This window comes from Emys orbicularis, chromosome 2, assembly GCF_028017835.1.
Source record: "Emys orbicularis isolate rEmyOrb1 chromosome 2, rEmyOrb1.hap1, whole genome shotgun sequence".
Lineage (NCBI taxonomy): Eukaryota > Metazoa > Chordata > Testudines > Emydidae > Emys > Emys orbicularis.
The window spans coordinates 85,190,908-85,210,278 of record NC_088684.1 but is presented as its reverse complement, the minus strand read 5'-3'; positions in this window follow the sequence as shown (position 1 = coordinate 85,210,278).

Below are 19,371 nucleotides of genomic sequence, written 5' to 3'. Positions count from 1 at the left end.
GGAAAAGCCCCGGGAAAATTTGAATTCCTTTTCCTGTCTGGGCAGTTTGAATCTCATTCCCTGTTTGGGCAGCGTGGCGAGCTCAGCAGCACTGGCAACGATGCAGAGCTCTCCAGCAGAGATGGCCGTGCAATCTAATAGAAGGAGGGCCCCAGCATGGACTGATCGGGAAGTCTTGGATCTCATCGCTGTGTGGGGCGATGAGTCCGTGCTTTCAGAGCTGCGCTCCAAAAGACGGAATGCAAAGATCTACGAGAAGATCTCTAAAGCCATGGCAGAAAGAGGATACAGCCGGGATGCAACGCAGTGCCGCGTGAAAATCAAGGAGCTGAGACAAGGCTACCAAAAAACCAAAGAGGCAAACGGACGCTCCGGATCCCAGCCCCAGACATCCCGTTTCTACGAGGCACTGCATTCCATCCTAGGTGCGGCCGCCACCACTACCCCACCACTGACCGTGGACTCTGAGGATGGGATATTGTCCGCGGCAGGTTCCTCGTCGGACATGTTAGCGGATGGGGAAGATGAAGAAGGAGATGAGGAGGACGAGGCAGTCGACAGCGCTGGCACCGCTGATTTCCCCGACAGCCAGGAGCTCTTCATCACCCTTACCGAGATCCCCTACCAACCGTCCCCATCCCTTACCCCGGAGACAGAATCAGGGGAAGGATCAAGCAGTAAGTGCTTTAAATATCTAAACATTTATTTTTACAAGAACTGAAATATTTATAATATTAACAATGGCTGTTTCTTAAAGTGCTTAAACATGTAAACAATTATCTGCAAAAAAACTGGAATATTTACAATAGTAACAAAGGGTTTTTCATGATTTGTCTGCCTTAGGCTCTTCACAATTTAGTCCCAAGTATTTAAAATTTTTTTTACAATGTCCGGTAAGTCATGATTATGCTGCCCAAGACGCTCCACTCTTTAGTCCCAGTGCACCTACGCGAAAATCTGGTCAATATGGCCGGGGATGGAGGCGAAATCCTCATAGGAGAACTCCTCGTAGGTCTCATGAAGGTACATTTCCAGCCTGTTCATCAGGTTCCTGGGTAGGGCGATCTTATTGGGCCCTCCATGGTAGGACACGTTACCGCGCCACGACACCAACAGATACTCTGGTATCATTGCCCTGCAGAGCATAGCGGCAAACGGCCCTGGTTTCTGAAGGCTTTCTCGAAACATTCTTTCCCTCTGGGACTCCGAGATCCTCAGCAGGGTGATGTCGCTCATTACGCCCTGCTTTGAATTAGGGAGGGGAATGTTAGTATTGGGACTGCTTTACAGCCACGCGGTGGAGGGAGAGGGGCAGCATACAGGGATCTTTCCCTGGAACAGCCGCGAGGGGGTGGTACAGGGGCATAGTTCATGCTGTCCTGATTGCTGGCAGCAGAGACTGGAATTGCTTTCAATGTGAAAGGAGGCCAGTGCTACTAGTACAGTTTTAAGCAGCCAGAAGTCTACGGCTTACCATGATTGCACGCTACAGAAGTTCAGGTGTCCTGCCACGCTTCTCAGATAACTGCAAGACCACTGCAGGACCCCAGGCACTGAAGGCGAGGGCCGAAAATTCGACCTTGTCCTGAGTGCGCATGTGAGAGGTGCAGTGCATGGTCTTGTTCACAGAGAAAGACTAGGTTCTTTGTACACAACTTCATTTATCTGTCTCAGGAATTCACTCCATTTTTCCCATTCACACAGACACATCTGCGACTGTCTCCCAACCCAGCCTGTCAGCACACTCCCAGAGGCTAGCGCAGATTAGGAGGAGGAAGAAGAAGACGCGGGAGGACATGTTCTCAGAACTAATGAGCTGCTCCCGAGCCCAGGCAGCCCAGCAGACACAGTGGAGGGAGAACTTGTCCCAAATGCACCGAGCAGTCATGGAACGGGAGGAGAGGTGGCGTCAGGAGGACCAGCAGGCTACTGAAAAGCTGCTTGGACTTCTGAGGGAGCAAACGGACACGCTCCGGTGCCTTGTGGATGTTCTGCAAGACCGGAGGCAGGAGGACAGAGCCCCGCTGCAGTCTATCTCTAACCGCCCTCCCCCGCCACCAAGTCCCACACCCCCCTCACCCAAAGTACAAAGAAGGAGGGGCGGCAAGGGCCGTTAAAACTTTCAGTCAACCCCTGCAGACTGCTCTAGCACTAGAAGGCTCTCATTCCCCAAAATTTTAAAAGTCCTTTCCTACACACCTCACAGAAGCCCCCGTGCAAGTTTCAACCCCCACGTTTCATGTCTGGTTCATAATAAAATATTCGTTTCTGTTAATTACTGTTTCCATGATTTTATTTTGGAGGAGAGTCTGTCTGAACGAGGGGAAGGGGCATGGTAATTGGACAGGACAGTCACCTTTACCAGGGTACAGAGGTGGGGTCAGGTCCAGGATCAGGACACATACCCAGTGCAGTGACTAGTGACCCTGTTCAATCTGGGAGGTGGTTATCATGTTGGGGGGGGGGGGTTGCTCTGTGACTTTGTGGCGGGGGAGGGCAGTTACAGATCTAATGCATCACAGAGCCCCGCAGCAGGGGAGCTGTAACCCTCCTCCCCCTGCCAGACAGTCACATAGCCGACACATACACGCTGTCCCGCCCAGGAGGGCTGGCAGGCTCTGTTGAAACAACCAGTCCACCACTGCGGAACCCGTCATTCCTGGAGTTTAGAAGCATCATTTGCATCACAACACTAAACCCGCACCCCGCCACAGTCTGCGTCCCAGGTTTAAAACATTCCCGCGAAAACAGTAATAAAGACAACGGTGTTCATTAACAAAACAGAACAGATTTTATTTTTTGGGAAGGGGGTGAAGGGGGTATGTAACTGGAGAGGATAGTCAACGGTAACTGGGTAAAGAAACGGTGGCAAGTTCAGGTTCTGAGTCCACAAACTTAAAATTCACTGGTGACCCTGCTCAGTCTGGAAACTGTCTTTCAAAGCCTCCCGGATGCACAGTGCGTCCCGCTGGGCTCTTCTAATCTCCCGGCTGTCTGGCTGGGAGTAATCAGCAGCCAGGCGATTTGCCTCAACCTCCCACCCCGCCATAAAGGTCTCCCCCTTGCTCTCACAGAGATTGTGGAGCACACAGCAAGCTGCAATAACAATGGGGATATTGGTTTCGCTGAGATCACAGCGAGTCAGTAAGCTTCTCCATCTCCCCTTGAAACGGCCAAAAGCACACTCCACCACCATTCTGCACTTGCTGAGCCGGTAGTTGAACAGTTCTTTTTCTGTGTCCAGGGCGCCAGTATAGGGCTTCATGAGCCAGGGCATTAGCGGGTATGCTGGGTCCCCGAGGATCACTGTAGGCATCTCCACATCCCCAAGAGTTATTTTGTGGTCCGGGAAGTAAATACCTTCCTGCAGCCGTCTAAACAGACCAGAGTTCCTGAACACGCGAGCGTCATGAACCTTGCCCGGCCATCCAACGTTGATGTTAGTAAAACGTCCCTTATGGTCCACCAGTGCTTGCAGCACCATTGAAAAGTAGCCCTTTCGGTTGATGTACTGGCTGGCCTGGTGGTCCGGTCCCAGGATAGGGATGTGAGTCCCATCTATAGCCCCACCGCAGTTTGGGAATCCCATCGCGGCGAAGCCATCTATGATGGCCTGCGCGTTTCCCAGGGTCACTACCTTTGACAGCAGTACCTTCACAATTGCCTTGGCTACTTGCATGACAACAACCCCAACGGTAGATTTGCCCACGCCAAACTGGTTCGCGACTGACCGGTAGCTGTCCGGCGTTGCAAGCTTCCAGAGGGCTATGGCCACTCGCTTCTGGACAGTCAGGGCTGCTCGCATCCGGGTGTCCTTGCGCTTCAGGGCAGGGGACAGCAACTCACAAAGTTCGAGGAAAGTCCCCTTCCGCATGCGAAAGTTTCACAGCCACTGGGATTCATCCCAGACCTGAAGCACTATGCGGTCCCACCAGTCCGTGCTTGTTTCACGGGCCCAGAATCGCCGTTCCACAGTATCCACAAGACCCATTGCCACCGTGATGTCCTCGGCACTGGGTGTCGTGGTTTCAGACAGGCGTGTGCTACTCTCGGAGTTCAGGTCCTCACCCCGGTGCCGTAGCCTCCTCGCCTGATTTCTCTCTATCTGCCTCAGTGAAAGGTCGATGATGAGCTGCGATGCGTTGACAACGGCCACAACTGCAGCGATGGTCGCAGCGGGATCCATGCTCGCAGTGCTGTGGCGTCCGCGCTGTCACTGATCAGAAAAGTGCGCGAACTGATTTCCCGCCGGCGCTTTCAGGGACGGAGGGAGGGCGGTAGTGACGGACGGATGAGGACAGTTACCCAAAAGCACCCTCGACAAATTTTTTTACCCAGAAGGCAATGGCAATTCTGGCTCGACCCAGAATTCCAATGGGCAGCGGGGACTGCGGGAACTGTGGGATAGCTGCCCACAGTGCACCGCTTCCAATGTCGACGCTTGCCCCGTTAGTGTGGACTGACAAAGTCGAATTACTGTCCTTAGTGTGGACACACACGTTCGACTTTGTAATATCGATTCCACATATTCGATTTAACTAAAATCGAACTACTCTCGTAGTGTAGACATACCCTTAGTTATAAAGCAAAACTTAGATATTTTCTTATAGCACGGCATACAGACATTGCAAGTGAGCTTAATGCACACAGCAACTTACAAGCATTTCATAGATACTCAACATTAACTACATTCTTATAAGACTAATACCCATTGTAAGCAAAACTAACATACAGGTGACCTGGTTTGGTATCCAGCTACAAGGTTGTCAGTTAAGAGGTAATGTCTGAGGCCTTGGCAAGAACTGGCATCTGGCCTGCCAACATCACAAATACATACTCTGCCTTTGACATGATTGGGTTAAAGGTTACACTACAGTAATTATACAGGCAAACTGTTATTGGCGTCCAAATGTGCCATGCTCAATAACAGTAGTTAATTACTTGTACTTTTCACAGATACAGAACATTTCAGCCCAAGAGGTTACTGCTTTTACCAGTATTAATGGAGCTTTACAGCACCCCTTCAGGGTGTTGTTATAACCATTCTAGAGATGGATCAACTGAAGAAAAGAGGGCTTAATTGACTTGCTCAAGGACACATAGCAAGTGGCTGAGCAAAGAATAGAACTCAACTGCCATGTCTCCCTTCTCTAGCCATTAGCTACACTTGCTTCAACCATTTTTAAGTTCTTGTTTTGCAGGGTTTAGGGAAACCTGTTATTATTTAGTATGCAAGGCTATCAGGCTTTTTATCATTGCAATAACACTCTGCTCAAAGTACACAGCACTTTTTGATTCATGGCTTGCTCTGCTCTGGAACTGGCTTCCAGCCAAATGTGGATATTGCCAGCAGTTGGCATTTGTAATGTAAATAAAACAAAAAACCGCTTGAAAATATCTCTGACATTTTCCTTGCTGCTGGAGTGGCCCTTAAACGTTGGCCCTCCTCTTTCCTCAGAATCAAAAAGTTAATTTAGCTAATATCCACTAAAACCTTTATCATTGGGTTTCAGAGTAGCAGCCGTGTTAGTCTGTATCCGCAAAAAGAACAGGAGTACTTGTGGCACCTTAGAGACTAATAAATTTGTTAGTCTCTAAGGTGCCACAAGTACTCCTGTTCTTTTTATCATTGGGGTTAATTTTATTAACTATGTGTAGATAAAACATGATGGGCCAAATTCTCCTGACTCCCAATGGGAGTTTTGCCTGAGTAAGGGCTGCAGCATTTGGGCTGATTACAATAAAAATCATCTTTATAAGGACAGTTAAGAGCTGAAAGTAGTATTATTTAGCAATGTTACTCACTACTCTGAGTAATGTACAGTGCAGTCCATCCCCCTCTACGTTGCTCCTGGATGTGCTGCCTTGGTGTTGGTCCCTGGGACTGCCAGAAGGGGTTGGGCCCTGACCCTCCTTCTAGAGACACCTGGGGCACAACCCTAGAGGAGCTGGCAGCCTGTGAGTTCTCCACCTTCCTGGAGGTGGTGAGGTTCAGGCTTCAGCCATGGGGTGGTGGGGCAACAGGCTCTGGCTATCTGGCTTCAGGCTCCGTCCCCTGACCCTCGGGTTCTAGCCCTGGTCTCCAACTGTGGGGCTTTAGGCTACAGCCCTGGGGCTTCAAGCTCCATCTCAGGGCCTCATTTCCCGGGCTTCAGCTCCCTGCTGCCTCCCCTAACCCTTCTATTGCCCCTGGCCCCTGCTGCCTCCCTATGCGTCTCCCCATCCTAGGGTGTAATTTGTCCCTGGGCTTGCCAGGGCTGAGTAAGTTGGTTGTGAAAAGTGAAACTTGTATGTTTGTTAATATCACTTTTCACAGCAGACTTAGTAGCTAGCTGGGAGGCTGTGAAAAATATTAACAAATATACAAATATCACTTTTCACAGCAGCCGACATAGAGCTCAAATCAAATTAAACAATTTTCAAATCAATCACACTGGCTCTGGACAGTGCTGGATGGTGTTGGAGGTCTGTGATATACAGGAGGTCAAAGTACATGATTTAGTGGTCCCATCTGATCTTAAACTCTGTAACAGAGGTCCATCTAGTGCAGATTCCTGTTTCCAACGGTGACCTGTGCCAGGTGTTTCAGAGGAAGCAAAAAGAAACTTCATAAAGGAATAGCCTGCCAATAGGGGAAGTTTTTCCTTATCCCAATCAGTTTATGCACTGAAACATGAATGTTTATATCCCTTACAATTATTTTTATTCTTTTAATGTAACTAAAGGCATTCTCATTAGCAACATATTCTCAATTGTTTTATCCTTTTTGAAGCTTGATAAATCCTCGCCTTAGTGAAAACTTGTAGCAATGAGCTCCACAGGTCAGTTATGCATTGTGTAAAAAGTATTTATGTTAATAGATATAAACTTGTTACCTTTCAATTTCATTGAATGTCATCTGGCTTTGGTAGTGTAAGAAATGGTACACAGGAGTGCTCTACACCAATCTCTACATCATTCATTTTGCATGCCTGTCATATCTCCTCGTATTTGCCTCCTCTCTAAACACTACTTTTCAGTGTCTCTTCTTAAAGAGCTTTTGATTTCTCCAGTCATTTTGGAAGGCATTAAGGATATGTGATTTTACATGCCTCAAAGTCTATAATTACTTGTGGTTTAAAATACAAATGGGCTACCACCGTTGGTTTAGGTTTCAGTGGTTTTGGGATTATATATAAGAAATACCTCCATTTTGAAATTTGGGCTCTACATTAAAAAACTCACCTCCTTTAACATACAGTTCATGAATCAGATTTAAACAATGATAGCAAAAGCCTAAGAGAAGCTAGTTAGTCAATGTTCTGCTCTAACCTTTGCAATTCAGATCATAGGTTATTGTCTAGGGCTATTTTCTTTGTCTTTTCCAGATGTTTTCAGAGACATGTATCTCTTTTAATTACCCTTGACATTAAAATACTGAAATTTTAATGTTTAATTCTTGTGACTCAGAACAAACTATTGACCTTGCTTATCAATGCACCTAATGTCTGTGCTTTGCCAAGCAGAATAATAATTCATCTTGCACTGGCAGTGTTGGAAATCAGATGCCTGATGCCATCACTGAATAGAGATAAGAAATATTCAGCAATTGTTGACTATAGATTAAAAAGATGACCTTCAACAAAAGGAGACCCATTCAGCTTCAGTTTAATAGATTTTATTGCAATTGTTGGGACTCAACATCTTGCAAAAGAATAAAAAAGAAACAAAAATACGTGTTAATTGCAAAATTATTATGGAGAGAAGTTTAAGCACAACACAAGATTTTGAAAGAAACGATGCAATTCTGTACATCATTCAGAGAAATCTTGAGGACATGTAATGGTTTGGAAACAGGGGAAAATATTCATTTTATAGCTAGGTCTAAAGTAGCTCAAATTCTGCTATGTATAAAAAACAACAACAAAAGACGATGAGACTTACACATATCTCATCCATGCTAGTTCCACATGCCAAATCTTGTAAACACATGCCGAGGACTAAAGCTGTGTAGTAACTAGAAACACAGGGAGACTTTTATCCTGGATATAACCCTACTAACAACTGTAGTGCCATAGCAGGGAATCTGAACAAGAGAATTTGGTATATGTCATGCTATAAATTGAATAAACAAAAATTCATTTCCATTTGTGCAATACAATCTATTGCAACTGGCACAAGATAATTATTTTTTCAATTATTATTTATTTGTATTAAAATAGAGATTAGAGGTACCAACAAAGATAGAGATCCCATTATATTAAGGACTGTGCAGACACAAAGTAAGAAACAGTTCATGCCCCTTAAAAGCTTACAGTCTAAACAAACAAGACAGACAAAGGGTGGGAGGAAAACAAAGTGACAGAGAAGTGGCTTGCCTTTGGTCATACAGAAAGACTGTGACCAGGAATAGATCAGTCAGCCAGGTATAGAACCCAGGTCTCCCCAATCAACTGGCCTATCCAGCAGATCACGGTAGGTCTCTGCCTTTTTCTAGGTAAATAGGAGCCGGTCCACCTTCATCAATGTTTTTTCATTGACTTCAATGAGAACTGAATAAGGCCCTACTAAACTGGGGTCAAAGTGAAGGGAAAAAGGTATTTATACTCTTCCAAGCTCCACCCACAACATAAGCTCCACCCATGTTAGTCAGCAAAATGAGGTTTTGCGCACAGTAAATTGTGCACATGTTCAAAATATGACTGTGCATGCCATCTGGGTTCCACTGGGCTCCTTGAACTTGGCTTCCCCTTGGTGGGGTCCATGGGCTCTGCTAGGTTACTTCGGCTTAAATCCTTCTTGACTGGGGAAAAGCATTTGGTGTTGGTATCTCCCAAAAGCCACCCACTCATGGCACCAAAATGATATGTCAGACACAGTGAATTGTGCACATCTGTAACCCTCCCTCTCTGTTCTTACATGTAGAATGAAATAATTAACATTGTTGACATTTAAATTATCATTAGGGATCTTTAAGCTCTCACTAAAATGAATGCAGCAATCCACACCTCTCAGAACTATTGTTCCAAGTTCTCTGCAGACTCACAGCGACATCTCTGCATTGGCTACACTTCGTTAACATTCTGAGGTTTTCTTCACCATAACACCAAAAGATTTACTTTGTTAAAAAAATAAAGAAAACTGAGAATCCAGAGGACAAGACAACAGTTTGAGAGAGGCACTAGTATGCTGAATCCCACGTACCAGATCAATCCAAGACCTGTAATAAACACGTGTGTATGTCCCTTTCGGTGAGGCATCAGCAAAACTTGAATAGAACTATCTCTATTGCATTCTGTTATCAGAAAATCATGCTATCTCCAGCTTATTCTAATCCTATTAGAAATGTTTCTTTCAGCTCTAATTTTAATTGTCTGTAGCACTATTAATCAATTGACAAATACAAATTGTTTACCTTTTACAGCAGCGTAGCTGCACAGTTAATTGACAAACAAGAGATGTCATGACCACCAGTAAATGATCTCTTTTGCTGAAAACAATTACATGGCTTGCTCTGACAACAGAAGTCACTGAGAGTTATAACCTTCAAATCCTTCGTGTGGTCTCACCATTATCATTGTCAGAGACAACAGAAATGAGTCATGCTGCGGGACAGGGCATGTATCTGCAGTTCTCGATTCTTATGAATTGAGTGCAGAAATTCAGACGTAGTGTATTCCTAATAGCCTGGGTCCATGTGATCTTCAATACAATACTTTGAAATTTGACTGTGTGAAAATGACTCCACTGGATTCACCTCAACCGCTCCTCGTGTGTCATCTTACTATACTGACTAATTTTTTTTTCATTATTTTTTATTCCTGTTAGTCCTGTAGAGACAACGCAGCTACAGGAGAGTGAGCTGAATTCTATTCTAGCTCACACATCACCAACACAAGAATAGTTCTAATGAAGAGGGTAAAATTTTCGAAAGCACCTAACTGATTTTCCAGCCTAAGTCCCATTTTGAAAAGAGACTTGGGCAGTTGGAGCCATCTTTTTAAAGAGATTTTAGGTGTTGCTTAGCTAAGTGGAACAACATCTAACCTTTAGAAGGCCCACTGCCTAGCGGAATTTTCAGCCCCTTGTAACTATAGAGATAGTTAAGTGCCTAAGAAAGGGATTTTCAGAAGCCAGCCAGCTGAGAAAGGAGCCACCATACTAGCCAGGAGTGAAATGCTGAGGAGAGGTGTGGTGAAAGGAAATGGTCTTAGGTGTCTAAGCAGCTGACCTGGTACTAGGGTGACCAGACAGCAAATGTGAAAAATCAGGATGGAGGTGGGGGGTAATAGGAGCCTATATAAGAAAAAGACCCCAAAAAGGGACTGTCCCTATAAAATCGGGTCATCTGGTCACCCTACCTGGTACTCCTGGCTGACGGGACAGAGATATGTGCCTCCTTCTGCTCAGAATCCTCAGCCATGAACCCTCTTCTAGAGTTAGGCACCTAAGCCAGGACAGCTGCTTATGTACCAAATGCTCCAGCAGTTGAAACAGTCTGTGTCTCCTGCTCATGCTTAATAATTCTCTCTCATTTGCCTTGCGTTTCCCTGTGCCCCTCTCTGTCTTTTGTGCAGGTGCTGTGCTGCCCCCCTGCATCCCCTCTCCCTGTTGCAGGGTCTGACAGGTGTGAGGTGTGCTCTGAGCACAGGTGTTAGGTGAGCGATGAGTTCCCCCACCTACTTTAAAAATCCTGCCTTGGGGACTCTGGGGCTTCAGCTTGAACAAGGGCACTGAACTGCTTGAAAGTCAATGGGATTTAGGCTCCTAAGGGCCAGATTTTCAAAGTTTTTTAGATGCCTAAACAGACAGATAGGCATCTAGTGCAATCTTCAGTAACGCTAAGCAGGTTAGGTGCTTAAATCCCATTGATTTCAATGAGAGGTAGGGGCTTAAATCATTTAGGTACTTTGAAAATCCCACTAGGTACTTATCTGCAGCTTTAGGAGTCTAAAGACTTTTAAAAAATCTAGCTCATAGGCTATTTTGAAAATTTCACCCAGAATCTTTATTGCTAGTGATAAGTGAGTGGTGGCATCCTGATCCCAGTTTGTGGGGTTGAGAGTTAGAAAAACATTTTTTAAAAGTGTAAGTTGAGCAGATTTTATCTGGAAACCATCGAGAGACAATTCAAATGAAATCACTTGATGTCATTTTAACAAATCCGCTTTTAGGGCAGAACCACACTGATCACTTTTGCAGATAAACATTTAACTGGCCCTTTCCCAGTATTGATAGTACAACTGGTCCTGGTGTAAGGAACTAATTGTCATAGATCAATACTTTGCTTTTATTTGCCTATGTTAAATATGGATCACCTTTCTCTGGATGCAGACAGCGCTGATGCCTGAGTTAACAACTCAGACATACTGATTAGGTCAAATTAAACAAGTTAAACAAAATGTAAACCATGTGTCCTTTAAAGCTGTTCTTGGGAGCAAATCTTTCTGCATCATAACAGATGGAATATATTATCAAACAAGGTGACGTGCTGCCAATATTTTAACAAGGGGCTTTCACAAAATGTTTATCTATTAATAGATTTGAAGGCCAGAAGAGACAACTGTGGTCATCTAGTCTGACCTCCTGCATATCACAAACTATAGGACTTCCTTGAATTAACTACTGCTTCACATCCAAAAGGTTAAAATAAAGTATGTCTTTTAGAAAAACATGCAATCTTGTTTTAAAGATTTTCACTGATGGGGGAATAGGCCACAATCCTGAGTAAGTTTTTCCAATGATTAATTACCTTCACTGTTAAAATTTGCACCTTATTTCTAGTCTGAATTGGTCTAGTTTCAACTTTCAGCCACTGGGCATTATACCTATAATGGAATGCTAAACTATATTTCATTGTTAAGCCACTAGGTAGCACTGTGTGTGAAATACAGTAGAACCTCAGAGTTCCAAACACCAGAGTTCTGAATTGACCAGTTAACCACACTCTTCATTTGGAACCAGAAGTACACAATCAGGCAGCAGTAGAGACAAAAAAAAAGCACAGTACAGTACTGTGTTAAACATAAAATACTAAAATAAATAAAGGGAAAGCAGCATTTTTCTTGTGCATAGTAATGTTTCAAAGCTGTATTGGTTACAAGTTCAGTTGTAAACTTTTGAAAGAACAACCATAACATTTTGTTCAGAGTTACGAACATTTCAAGTTATGAACAACCTCCATTTCCAAGATATTTGTAACTCTGGGGTTCTACTGTACTTTAAACTAAACTTAGCCATGCCTGGCAGAGCATTAAAGGATCTTATACTGAACACATCTCGTGAGTATCTCTCTGGGAAGTTGGCTCTGTAGTCAGTCTATATCTGATACAGAAGCCTGATCTGCTAGTAGCCCCGGCAAGCTACTGTGTACAAGAAATACATGACATAATGCCAGAAGTAAATTAGTGACAGAAGAGAAAAACACAAGAACCAAAGCAAAAGGTTGCAGACAGAAGGAAAACAACAACAACAAAGGTTGCAGGATCTCATCAACATGCAACTCTTCAATTCCCCAGAGAACTTCAGCTTTGCCAAACCTTCACAATGGAAAGATTGAAAGCAGTATTTTCAAGATTTCAAATTGCCACCAAGCTCCACCAGGAAACTGTAGATATTCAGGTATCTTCTTTAATTTATGTTGTGGGGCAGCAGGCAGGGCGTATCTTTAAATCCTTTGACTTTCCTGAAGACAGTCACAAAGATGACCATGAAAAGGTTCCGGCAATATTTGATGCATACTTTATGCCTCAGAGAAATATGGTTTATTAAAAAGCATGTTTTCACCAGCGAATTCAAGAACCAGGGGAAAACATTGAATGTTTTATAAGCGCTCTGCATGCATTGGCTGAAAACTGTGATTTTGGAACTGCAATCCATGAAAATATCAGACTGGCTGGTTATTGGCTTAACAGATAAAAATCTTTCACAGCAGCTACAACTGAAGACAGAGTTAAGCTTGGCCACAGCTATACAGATAGCAAAGCAGTCTGAACTAGTCAAACAGCAGAACAAAAGGCAGGAGCACCGTGAAGAGCCTGAAAGTAGCTTGGAAGCTGTAAACAGACACTTGAGTGTTAAAAGTCATTATCACAAAATTCCCAAGGCAAGGAGAAATTACTCCCAGGCTAAGAGGGACAAATTGAGTGCACTAGATGTTGCAAAAGGCATATCCAAAGAGGTGATGCATGTCCAGCCAGAGGTGCAAGCCGTAATACCTGCACAAAATATGGACATTTTGCAGTTGTTTTAGGCACCAAAGCAGTCAGAGAGTTGACTCATATCACAGACAATGAAGAATAATTGCTTCTGGGATCTATCACTCATGACAATGCAGAACCTGCCTGGAGAGTGAAATTGAATATTTATGGCAAGACTATTGACTTTAAAACTGACTCAGAAGCTCAAGTCACAGTCATCTCAGAAATTATTTACAATAACCTTCAACCCCTCCCAGACCAGAAGTCACTTGACATAGTTCTGACTAGCCTTGTAGTTATCCTGAACTGCATGGGCCAGTTCACCACAGAAACTATTTACAAAGACAAAAGCTATGCATTCAGAGTGCATGTGATCAAAATATCAAAGACTAATAAGCTTTTCAGCCACAGTATGCCATCCATGATGGGCCTAGTGCATGGGTGGCCAAACTTACTGGCCCTCCGAGCCACATACAACAATCTTCAGAAGTTCGAGAGCCTGGGCACACCTGCTGGGAGCTGGGGGTTGGGGTTTCAGCCCTGTTCCTGCTGAAGCCCCAAGCCCTGGCAGGTGCGCCCTGCAGGGCTGAAGCCCCAAGACCCCCCTCCCTGCTGGGCAGAAGCCCCTACCACACCACCCCGCTGCAAGGCAGAGGTCCTGAGCTTCCCAGCCCCCAGTCTGGTAGGTGAAGAATGGGTGTGTGCGGGGGGGCTCCACAAGCCACACTTTAATGGTAAAAGAACCATATGTGGCCTGCAAGCCACAGTTTGGCCACCCTTGGCCTAGTGAGAAAGGTGGAAGAACTTGATGGAGGATTTGATGTTATTGGTCTTTTGAAAGGAGATCCAGTACAAAACAACATAAGAAACAATGCTGAACCATGCAGTGGACAAATACCCCTACCAAGCAGACCCTGAAGAGACTAGCTGCAGATTTATGCAAATTCAGAGAACATTATTACCTGGTTGTAGTGGATTATTTTTTCAGGTATATAGAAATAGTGTAGTTAAAAGACATAACACAACACAATGTTATCTAGAAACTGAAATGCACTTTTGCTCATTTTGGTATTCTAGAACAACTACCGACAGACAACGGACCACAATTCATTGCAGCAGAATTTAAGTCATTCTGAATGAAATACGCTTTTGATGTTATTACTGGTCGCCCACATTACCCAAGAGTGAATAGACAGGCTGAGGGAGCTGTACAGAGAGCCAAGAAGATCCTACAGCAGAAATGGTATTTATAAAAAGGCATTAACTGAGAAAATACTCATGAGAGTACAAACAAATGAAGCTCTAAGGAATAATGATTGCTTCTTATGGGTCTCTAAGAATGTCATAAATTATATTGATGTAAAATAAGCTCCTGATAAAGCCTGTTTGTTTCTGTACTAAGGATATAAAACCGTTGATTGAAAGGGACACTCCTCAAATTTCCCAAAGGTTTGGTTAGTGTTATCTAAGCAAACTCATGATAACGTCGTTGCAAATCCATTAAGATTATGATATTGGAAGTCAAGATGCTGATATCAAAACAAGATGGACAATTGAAAGGTACATTAGAGCAAGTGTATGGATGACAGAAAAACATAAATAACATACGTTAATTGACCTTGACTATGATACCTAAATGAATGCTTCAAACCTGAGGTTTTACTGGACGAAGATATTTCAGACTGCTCAGAAATGTGTTGAGAGACAGGCAATGAAAGCTATCTACAACTACTAACAATTAAAGTATTTAAAATCCCTTATAGTGTTAGTTTGATAACATTTCTATCTCAAGTAAACCCAGTTTGGAGTACCCAGTACAGGTACTCCAAATCTAAGTCTTCTCCACTTGCCTGTGTAGCACATATATTCAGGATGCAATAAATGTAAGTAATGTTAAAGGTTCCAATCCAACAAAGTACTTAAGCATGTGAGTAGTCCCACTGATTTCAATGGATCTACTCAGGTGCTTAATTTACACACATGCTTATGTGCTTTGCTGGGTTGGAGTCACAGGCATTATTAGTGGAGTCAGCAAGCCAAGCCATTCAAAGTTCAGTGAGTGTCTAATATTCTTTCACTCAGAGAAAAGCTAGCAGCTGATATGGAATTCATCCCAATCTCACAAACTAGGAGTATCAAAGGAGATAGTATACATTTCCAGAAATTAGTTTGACATTGTAAAATTTCACCTTGACAAACTGCAAGACAATTAGATGTTAGGGACAGATGGTTACATGAGTCAAGACACAGGTCAGACTGGGAGGATCTGTAAAGAGCAAGCTCCATCCTTGGGATCTAAAAAAGTCTACAGTTAATGGAGGTACTATTTCCAAGGAAGAAATTAGTACAACACACATTTTTGACTCACAAATAAGCAAGCAAGCTAGGGTGACCAGATGTCCCGATTTTATAGGGACAGTCCCGATATTTGGGGCTTTGTCTTATATAGGTGCCAATTACCCCCGACCCCCTGTCCCGATTTTTCACCCTTGCTATCTGGTCACCCTAAAGCAAGCAAACAAAAAACCCAGCAGGAACTAATAGTAAATATCCAATTTTAGGTTTCAGTAAAACACTGAATAAATGGAAATAGTATTTGGATGACCAAATAATGGTGAGAAGAATAAATGACATAGTTACATGTATTATATTGGATCATTTATTTACAGCTGAATGTTATAAGAAGCAATACCAATAACAAGTCACTTCTCACCTCACAAAAATCAGCATATTAATTCCATGTTCCCTTTACTAGATTATTTGGTTAATAACTTGCTCTTGTTATCTGTCGTTACACATTATAAACAAACTTTATTGCCTAGAGAATATCTACTTTAGATTAAAAATATATGATTACAGGATGAAGCCTCTAATTGTAATTAAAGGTTGTTATTGCCATTTTTCTTGTATAAAGTAATGTTGATTACATTTACTCAGAGAAGAATGACTTTTTCTTTATGAAAGGCCAGACTGTGATACCATTACTCACATTCAATAGTACCTTACAACACTAATAGTCCCATTAAAATCCAAGTAGCTACTTGCAGAGTAAGATGGTAAAGTAAGTATCACAATGTAGCCCAAAATAATTAATTCTTTTGATTCTTAAAAAAAAAGTAAGTAGATTAATGAACTGTGGAAAGGCTAAACACTTTACTACAATTGCTCTTTTGCTCATACTATTAACCTGGAGGCCAAAATTTTCAAACTTTAATGCCTAAAATAAAGCATTTAAGTCTTTATTTCAGTGTGAGATTTTCAGGCATGCTAATCCCCTGAAGCTCTTACTGGCTCAGTGTAAAAGGTAAATTGACATGATCATAATCATATAGACCACCTCAAAGCAAAGTTTGTTGATAGTGGCATCTCATCCTATTTGGCTTCAGATATGTATTTAAAGAATTATTCAGGTGAAGGAAAATAGCTGGAATTCAGGTGGATATAATTCAGTGAAGCATTAGGACTACATTATAAGAGTGTGTGTTGTACCCTGAGGTTAGCATTGAATCTGCTACATTTCCCTAAATACATGCTTCAGATATGGTTTATACAGTATATGATTGGCATTGCCATACACACATCTATTTTTATTGATAAACCAGGGCCAACAAAATTTTTTGTTGAAGTTTGGCTATTTAGGATATTTTTATCATAGAGCGTTTTTTTTTTATTTGCCTCTGTCATCAAATTCCAAGAGGCCTTTTGTTTCACAGAGGTTTGTATCAGCAGCTCTATACTTCAAGATACAATTGTTTTACTCATAGAACTCAATCAAATAGTACAGTTCACATGAGTTCCTTATTTTATCTGGTGCTAAACAAATATGGTAAACTGCATCTTGTATTTTGTACTGTTTTGACTGGAATGACCTAGACAAGCAGCTGTACCTTCACATCAATACACTTCAGCAACATTCTTTCAATTCTCAGTAATCACAAAACTGAGCCAGTTCTTAGTTCAGTGATTTCACTGTTCTGTAAAGCAGGCAGTATTACAAAACACTTCTCCTAACAGATAGCTGTGAATGGCCTCCAAAATCTAGCCAGCATCCACCTACTTTTCCAGAAGCCTATTACTAATCCTATTCTCATGGTAAAATGAACAGGCTTCGCATAAACATGTTAGGAAAAAATATTTCACTCAGAGGGTGGTGAAGCACTGGAATGGGTTACCAGGTGGGAGGTAGTGGAATCTTCATCCTTAGAGGTTTTTAAGGCACGGCTTGACAAAGCCCTGGCTGGGATGATTTAGTTGGGGTTGGTCCTGCTTTGAGCAGGGGGTTGGACTAAATGACTTCTTGAGGTCTCTTCCAACCCTAATCTTCTATGATTCTATGTCTGTGTATGATGTGTCCTCTGCTATGTCTACATGGCAAGTGGGAGTGAACCTCTCTCTCTACCCCCTGGGTCCAAGCTTGGGTGGCTACTCTGCACCTCTGTCAGTGCCACAACCTTTACACCGCTACTTTTAGTGCACTAGTTCAAGCCCCGGTAGGACAAGTCTGTCTACCCGGGCTGGTAGGCTCACTCCCAGCTTCCATATAGACATATCCTTAGTGGCTGTCCCAAAGGAAAGACAAAGGGCCTAGTACTACAACCATTAACCAAGGACTTTAGCTTACGTGGTAAACATCTGTGTTTTCAGAATTAAAGAGCCAGAATTCAGTTGTGGACCTTTAAGAGGTGTGTGTGTGTGTGTCATGTAGTGACCCCCTATATATCCTTTAGATTGCAAAACAACCATATTACCCACCCAGACCAGTTCATCAGAGGTTTAGGTTGCCTAAACATATCCATTCTAAAGGCCTTTTTCAGTTTGTCATAATTTTCTCAAACTTTCACCTTTCACAGTGAAGTCTTCCAGACTTCTGGTGTCTAATTGAGATTGGATTTTTGTCTGCTTGCTTTTAAAAGGTTGAGCAAGAATGGTTTATCAGTTTTTGAATATGAGGACATGGAGAGAAAATCATTAAGTGTATTCTCAGAGCACTCCTAGGAAGTAGGGTAAGTATTATTCTCATTTTATAGATGGGAAAATTGAGGAGCAAATCCTGTGTATACCTACACCCTTACTCTCAAGAAACACAGGGTAAAAAGTGATGGGTTGTGGATGGAAATGGCTGTATCTGAAGAGACAGTGGTGTTTAACTTTGGACTCACCTTGTAGGCCTCACTCCTGCTACAGGGTAGGAGTAACTTGGTGACCATGCTCTTATCAGTACAAGATTAGGTTTTCCTTTGTTCTCTCTCTTCCTCATCATTTTTTAAGCTGGTGCTTATGCAGGCAACATTCTGCACCTGTGCTATGCGGGAGGGTCAAATAGCAAAGTATCAGACTCTGAAGGTGCACTAAAAAAAAATAATAAAAAAATAGAACAGTCTTTCAGTTGGCATAAAATCAAACTCCTGTTAGATGGTGAGCTTCCTGGTATTTCAAAATGTATGCGGGCTCTGTTTACAAAATTACTATTACATATTGTTTGTTAAGATCAGATGATGTGCTTAGTATTGCATAAGGCACAAATAAAGACATTCCTCACCATGGGGAGATTATAATAATAAATTAAGTTACAGCTAAAACAAGATGCCCTGCGAAATCCAGAGGGAGGTTGCTTTTTTCCCCTTTCCTGCTTTCCAGTTTCTTAATCCCCCTTCTTAGAAGTTGTTGTGGAAAAGATACTAGGCTGATTCACTGACTTGATTTGTAGTTGTGGTAGTCTTGGAAGAAGTGGGTTTTGGCAGGGATTTGAATGAGAAGAAGGAGGCCTAGTCCAATGAAATTAAAAAGTTGTTCCATGCAGAACAGGTAGTGTAGGAGGAGAAAAACTCAGAGGTGATAGTGGGAGAAGGGAATGCATGTTTTCTGTGTATATATATCTTCCTACCGTATTTTCCACTGAATGCATCCGATGAAGTGAGTTTTAGCCCACGAAAGCTTATGCCCAAATAAATTTGTTAGTCTTTAAGGTGCTACAAGTACTTCTCATTCTTTTTGCTTTTTTGCAATGTCACCAGACTGCTTTCTCTTGCCAGACTGGGGAAGAGATAAGAGACAGTTAGAACAAAATGAAGATTTCAGCTACAGCCGGCTGAAAATTTTCCAACAAAACAGTTTTCCATCAGAAAATGCTGATTGGATAAAATCGAAATGTTTTGTGGGAATGTGTTGATTATGTCAACATCTTTGATGGGAA